The 7280-nt window shown below is 38.8% G+C and overlaps 1 protein-coding gene across 3 annotated transcripts in view; it reads right to left on the bottom strand.

The window, feature by feature from the left end:
- The window catches only part of elf2a (E74-like factor 2a (ets domain transcription factor)), a 20231-nt gene extending 15917 nt beyond the window's left edge, over positions 1 to 4314 (bottom strand). For 2 of the 3 annotated variants that reach the window (XM_017439181.3, XM_025002243.2), the window contains exon 1: positions 4016 to 4313. The gene's annotated coding sequence lies outside the window, so the exon portion shown is untranslated. Of the gene's footprint in view, positions 1 to 4015 lie in introns of all 3 variants that reach the window. The other variant, XM_017439182.3, reaches the window with a different exon arrangement.
- Between the last annotated feature and the right edge of the window lie 2966 nt (positions 4315 to 7280).

Below are 7280 nucleotides of genomic sequence, written 5' to 3'. Positions count from 1 at the left end.
TAAGTGATAGAAGAGGTTTGTTGTGTTGGCATCAGATGAGAAAACAGTCTCATAGCAGAGTTAGCATTAGCATTAGCAGAGTTAGCATATTACCTTTTTCTGCTCCGTGTCGACTTCTTGAACCAAATCACAGACGTCCCCCTCGTTTCGGTAAAAGTCTTTCTTCTTGGGCTGCCTGCTAGCTGTCTCTACTTGATGCAGCCCCGGGTTTGATACTTCATGCGTCTCCATCTTTCAGCATTTATGGTGAAAACACTGCGCCGCACAGAAAGCCGCTGCCGTAAAGCAGCGTCATGTTGCAAAACGGAGGTTCTTTGCAAAATAGATATTTTTTCTTCTTATTTATCACTTATATAAACTGAATGTATGCAAAGTGACAACACTAATACATTCGTCGTAGCCTACGTTATGAAATATTTACATGAATCATTGATACAATTATGATAGAAACAACAGAAACGATAGAGACGATAGAAGAAAATATATCACAATAGACACTTTTCTATCGTCCCCACGATTTGTATCGTTATATCACCCAGCACTACAGTTAGGTATATATTGTTGCAGTGAAGAGGGATTAATGTAACATCGTACAGACAAGTAAAGTGATCTTAAATTATGTGTTTCCTTTTTGGTGTGCTTTAAAAGAGTCTTAAAATGTAAAATTATATAAGTTTATACTGTTGTGTAGATGTATATACGTATTGCACAACTATGTATGTAATGTGAGTATGTTTATGAATATAGACGCATATTTGAATATAACCGTATGTAGGGGTACTTATGTATATACGTTTATGGTCAGCAGATATATGTTGGCACCCCTGAATTTTTTCCACAGAAGCATTTCTCCCAGAAAATTATTGCAATAAACATGTTTTGTTATACACATGTTTATTTCCTTTGTGTGTATTGGAACAACACAAAAACAGAGGGGAAAAAAAAGGCAAATTTGACATAATTTCACACAAAACTCCAAAAATGGGCTGGACAAAATTAATTAATTTTTAAATATAACCTTTTTGGGTTAATTTTCAACATGTCATGTTTTTATTTATATTAAAACTTGAACAGATTACTGTAGAAACACTAGGCCTTATTTAGTAAATTAATTTGTTCTTTTTGCCCTGTTTTCTCTTTTAGGTCGCAACAATCACAAAAAAGTCAGCAAAATCCTGGAGGGACTGGTTAATTGAAATGTGACTTAAAATTATAAGTTGTGTTTTCTTTCTTTCTCTCTCTTTATTTTGAACAGACAAAAATAAATATAAGCAAGGAATATATATATATATAATTAAAACAAACTGTCTTGCCCAATTGACATGCAATCCTAAATTATCTGTTCGAAAGGGAGCAGGTAGAAGATACAAGATCTTATATTTTTCTGCCTCTCTCATAGTCATCAACTTATAAACATTTGAATCTCCAAACACCAAATAAATTATTTTCACATTACATGACACTTAAATCTCACATTCTCATCTTTAAATATACAATTATTTAAACATTTTATATTATCAATAGCATTATTGGTCTTTGAAACACTCATCTTACATAACATATTTCCCAATAAGCTCCTTTTTAAACAGTTTTTTAAGCTGGTTTATATTTGTACTTCGTTTTAACTCATCCATTCCATAAATCTACTCCACACACTAATGAACAAAAACTCTTTTTGGTTGTTCTAATACATTGTTGTTGTTTTTTTTATTTCCCTCTCCTCTTAAATTATAACCTCCCTCTCTGTCACAAAACATGTTTTAAATATTGTGTGGAAACTGATGATTTCTTACTTTAAACATAAGGTGTACTATTTTAAAAGTTACAATATCCCAAAGTTTTAGTTCACTTGATGTTTGTATGTTTCCAATAACCCACATTATGAAGAATTCTATTTAGCATGATGTACAACGGCTGTAAATTTGTTTTGATGTATTGCCCCAGACTTCCACACAATATGTCAAATATGGTGCAATGAGTGTATTCTACAAAATAAACAAAGATTTGTAGTCCAGGACAGATCTCATTCCCCACAAAACAGCAACACTTTTGGCTAGTTTTATTTCGATTTAGGGTAAATTTATTAGCATGGAACCAAATTTCTTTGGATTATTTAGCTCTTCTCCAGGACCCACATTTTTATTCCCAGTACAACAGATTTGTTTCGTTTGCAAACAGTATAAATTTAAATGTTCTGAGACTTTAAGGGTATCTCATGTAAAACAGAGACCCAAATACTGAGCCTTGAGGAACACCACAAAAAGCTTTCAGTAACTACAGCTTCATAGCAGATAAACAACACAACTTTTGTTTTAATAACATTATGAAAATTAAAAATAACTTCACCTTGTTACAAAAAACTTTTTTTTTTATTTTGCCAGCCACCAAAAGTGATCGTGTTTTTGCACATGTATGTGTTCATTTGTCTGTCTGTTAGCGAAATGTTTCATGAACCAAGGGATAGATTTTAATGAAACTCTCAGAAGGTAACGACTGATTAACTCTGAGAGTCGAGCTCTTTCAGGAAGGCTGCCACAGCTGATCACCCTTAGCAAACATTAAAAAAAATGTTTGCTTCTAAAGTTACTGAGCTAAGATTTGGCACGAGCATCATATCTGACACACACTCAGAGTACTACACATTGTGAAATATTTTTGCTTAAAACTTTGGCACTGTTTGTGTCAACCCAAAGTGTCTGTTATTAAAATATCTCAGGCACCACTGCATGGGTTTTAATTAAACTTTCAAAAAGTGATTATCAGACGTACACCTACAACTGATTACGTTTTGGAGCCATCCCAATTCAAGATACTCGCCACAAACTAATCACTCTTAGTCAACACAAACATGACTGGAATGCAGTCAATTTAAGAGACATGAAGCTAAAACTTGGTATGGTAGTAGCTTAGAGTAATCCTCAACACAGAAAGGCAGCGGACAATATCTGTTCCTTCAAGAAAAGACAGGTCTTTGTGGAAGAAAGGATTTAACAAATCCAGACAGGAGACAAGAATATATCCAAATAAGTGAAAAGAGAAATGGAATGAGAGTGACGGCCAGATTGTTTCAGTTTCTCTTCGAGGAAATGAAGTGTGGGGAACAAAGCACACCTTCATACACCTGTCTACTACTCTGTTTTATCAGCCTCCCACTGACCAAAAACAGGCATGTTAGGTTCACTGGTAACTCCAACCTCCTTAGATGAGAATGGTTGTTTGTGTCGTTCGTCTCCATGTGTCCCTGTGATGGACTGGAGACATGTCCAGGGTGTCCCCCGCCTCTCCCACACTGACTGAAGGAGACAGACCCCAGCTCCCAGCGATCCGGATAGCAGAAGCGGGTAAACCAAATGGATGGATGATACTTCACTAACATTTCCCTCTACAACCAGATGTTCTACACTGCAACAACCATAAAACATCCAAACTGAGGCGAAGAAATTTTGACAACAGTAGTTTTGGGTTGAAAACCTGCCGCTCTGAGAGGAAACAGAAAGAAAGCCGTCCTGATGGCTAGCTGCCAACACAACTCATCCAACAATAAAAAGCCCCAAACCGTGACAGAGTCCATCCAGAGCAGCCCTGGTTGTTCTCAGCAGCTTGGAGACACTCTGACGGAGCGCTGCTTCCCTCTGAGCGGGATGTAAACAAGCTGCTAGCTGCTGCAGCCAACTCCACGGCTAACCACTTAGCTTAGTTTGCTCTATTGGCTTCATTTATCTCCCGCTGTTCAAAACGCTGTGGAGATCGGATATTCGATGTTTTAAAAGAAATTGGCACGTTTATTCCATATAAGGGGGCTCCGACCTCAGCACTTAGTACGGTAATAATATTTTCCTTTAGCAGCAAACAGCTAAACACAGCGTCTCTATTAGTTAACCACTGCTGCCTAGCTGCTGAAGTAAACACAACATGCAGCTCGATGGGAGCTTTCAAAGCAAAAACAACAAGGCTGGGAGTTGTGGACTCTTTACTGTGCGCTGATTTGTGTATGCAGATAGTTTCCTCCTCTCACCTTGTTTTGATTTGGATTGTGAAAAAAGTAGCTACACGGCTAGCTAGCGTCAGCTGGGCTCGACGTCTCCGAGCAGGCCAAAACGCTCACTTCGCTCGCATTACCCGGGTAGAAAGTGCTCGATGCCACAAAGGTCACTTCGCACGGATTTTACCGACGTCCCGAGTTAAATCCAGCAGGTCCACACAGGCACACAGGCGCCGAAATCAAGTTTTGATCACCGCTAGTTTGTTGCTGTCCGTTAGCTTTCCGGTGTGCCGCCTCTTTCCTACAAACGATCCAGCGGGCCGAAGCGTGGTGACGTCACGGTGACGTAAGTAGTGACGTTAGGACGAAGCCACAGCAAAGCTGCTTTCTGACTCCTATCTATCTATCTATCTATCTATCTATCTATCTATCTATCTATCTATCTATCTATGGGAGGACTTTACAGAAGTTAACAGCCCATTGCTCTTAGTTTTAGAGGGCCCTAATAGTAATGTTGTTACTATTTGCAGTTGACCCTGCAAAGTGGTACTTCATGTCAACATGTTTACCCCTCTGTTTACAGAATTGTTTTCAATCATTATAAGTACCTTGATTATTCTCTTAAGCATTAGGTGGTGCATGCTGATACTTACCAGTGGTTTGAAAAAGCTACATGATACATAAACAGTTGAGTGGTTGCAGTGTCCTTAGCTTCACAAGCAGACAGTGCAACAGTGGGTTACTTTTTTGGTCTTCCGTCAAATCAGAGCATCTTTTTCAGATAAACTTACATAGTAACCAGTTGTACTACATCTGTCAGTTTAGACCATGGGCTAGGTATCAAGACTACCACCCTCTAACCCACTCAGGATTTTTGGTGACATACATTTTTGACAACTAGGTCCAAGGAGCTGTTCAGATCAAGTTGTCAGTAATCATACCACTGGTGTACATGGTCGAGGTGAGCTCTTAAAGATCAATACCACTTGAAAAAGTGCTAATATTGACAATATGTCATTATTGGTGTTCTGAACCATACAGACTACTATTAAATTGTTTCTAACTAGTTATAATCGTGTGTTAAGGCGTGATTAGAAACTGCACATTAGATCTTTGGAAAAAAATATGGAATCTAGGCTGTAAAATTAATGAAATATGTGAAAAAATGGGTGTCATTTTGAAAGGTTTTGCATTGTTATTTTCATCATGTGTCATCAAATCTCATCAGATCTGTACAAAATGTGTACCATTTTTCCCCTAAATTACCCTGTGACAAAATGCTGCTAAAGGAACTCCAGAGCAAGTTACCTACAGGCAGCAATGAAGTTAGCAAAGGCAGACTCATCAAAAAATAAATAAAAAAGTCAGCACACAACAATGTCAAGCTAACAGAAATAGTTGAAAGTGAAGAAACTAGAAGCAAGATTGTACAAGCAATATCAAATTCTGTCAACCCATTCACAGTTGAAGGCAAGGAAAACCTGTGCTGCCTTTCATCTGGGGCACCATCTCTAAAGACATGGAGCAAGACTTTTTGTCAGTCAGTGAAGTGAGGAAAAAGGCAGAGGAAACACTGGTGGATATATCAACAAGCTTCAATTCACCACTGAAATACCTGAAGCTGAAAACATTCGCAAACACAGCAAAGTCAGCCAAAGTCTGATGTTCTATGAAGAAACCAAACAACTGATGTCAGAACTCAATGTATTTGAGCAACTAGTTTTCATGCACTGATGCACCACATCAGCCTTTAGTGAGCACTAAGCAACTCCCTGGGTCGATGCTGGTATAGATTCTCAGTCATCCAGGACCTGGTAAATCCATGAGAACTTGCCACAAGTGATGGGTTGCCAGTGAAGACTAACAAGTCACAGCTTTTGTACTCCCTAGAAGAGTAAAAACATCATGCTGAGAACCTGATATAGGTAAGATCAAGATGACATCAAGATAGATAACATCAACTTTGTAACAGGCAAGTATCAGGAAGTGTCTACCAAGGCTACTGAAAGAAAAAGGAGGGGGACATTGAAGACTCACATCTTTAAGGCACTAACAAAAGTACCTAGTGATTGGAAGGCATTTCTGTTACACAGTGAAAATAAGCAGGGCTTAGCATGCTTCTTGCTGAATGAATGGAAGAAGGGCAAATGTGAGACAGCAGATCACTCCCCTTTGACATCAACAGCCTTTGTCATGAGAAGATCCTACAAAGGTTCAGCCCCCATCCAGGTGCACTGTTATCACACTAAATACATGATACTAGAATCCAGTTTCCTCATAGCATGTTATGATCAGTCTTCTGCAAACACTTTATTGTCAAGCTTCTCAAGCTTTGGGGAGTAATCTTCCTGCTGTGTTTCTAGATCTGGTTCCTCTGTGCGGACTTTTACCACCTCCTGCAGTAGTAGGTTGTCTTGTGTCTACTTTACACAAAGTTCTCCATTGTCAACCTCCCATCCTCCCCCACATGGTGATGGGATCACTTCAAATGGTTTGTTCAAGCTGTACGATACCTAAGCTTGATGGTTAGCATGCTGTATGTGCATCTGAAGAGCATCTCTGCATGCGGAGTAGAGGGCTCATGTCAACTCCACTGTATGTTGATGTATGACATTTTTAGTTGACAATATTCAACATTAAGCTGATAACAATAAATGTAAAATGACCTCAACAAGAATACTGTCCTAATATGGTGTTTGCAAAGTAGCTTTGACTGTCATATGGATTATATACATCACGGGGAACGGTATCATTTTTGTCTGCTTGTATTATTTTTGAAACTCTATGGCTTAAAAAAATGTATTATATCGTATTCCTGCATACTACTGTAATAACAAGCCATCATATGTGCAGAAATGATGCTGGTGAATGTGTTGTTCTAGTTCTGCTTGACCTAACTGCTGCTTTTGATACAGTGGACCAAATTAGATCGCCAGGTTGGAGCAGTGGCCAAGTCCAGTTTTTATCACCTGAGGCAGCTGGCAAAGATAAAGCCAATTCTTTTAAAACAGCATTTTGAAACAGTAATTCATGTCTTCATTACAACTCTGCTGGAGTACTGTAACGCTCTTTACCTTGGAGTGAGCCAGTCTTCCCTCATGTGTTTCCAGTTGGTCCAGAACGCTGCTGCTCTGCTTTTAGCCAGAGTTGGGAGGAGGGAGCACATCACTCCTGTTCTGGCTTCTCTACACTGGCTGCCTGTGCATTTTAGAGTTCATTTTAAGACTCTTTTATGTGTTTTTAAAAGTTTACATGGTCTTGTCCCATCTTACCTCTCTGAGCTGCTTGACGCATATTC

The sequence above is a fragment of the Kryptolebias marmoratus genome, linkage group LG9 (genome assembly GCF_001649575.2).
Source record: "Kryptolebias marmoratus isolate JLee-2015 linkage group LG9, ASM164957v2, whole genome shotgun sequence".
NCBI classification, from domain to species: Eukaryota; Metazoa; Chordata; class Actinopteri; order Cyprinodontiformes; family Rivulidae; genus Kryptolebias; species Kryptolebias marmoratus.
This window is presented reverse-complemented; position numbering and strand designations above follow the sequence as displayed.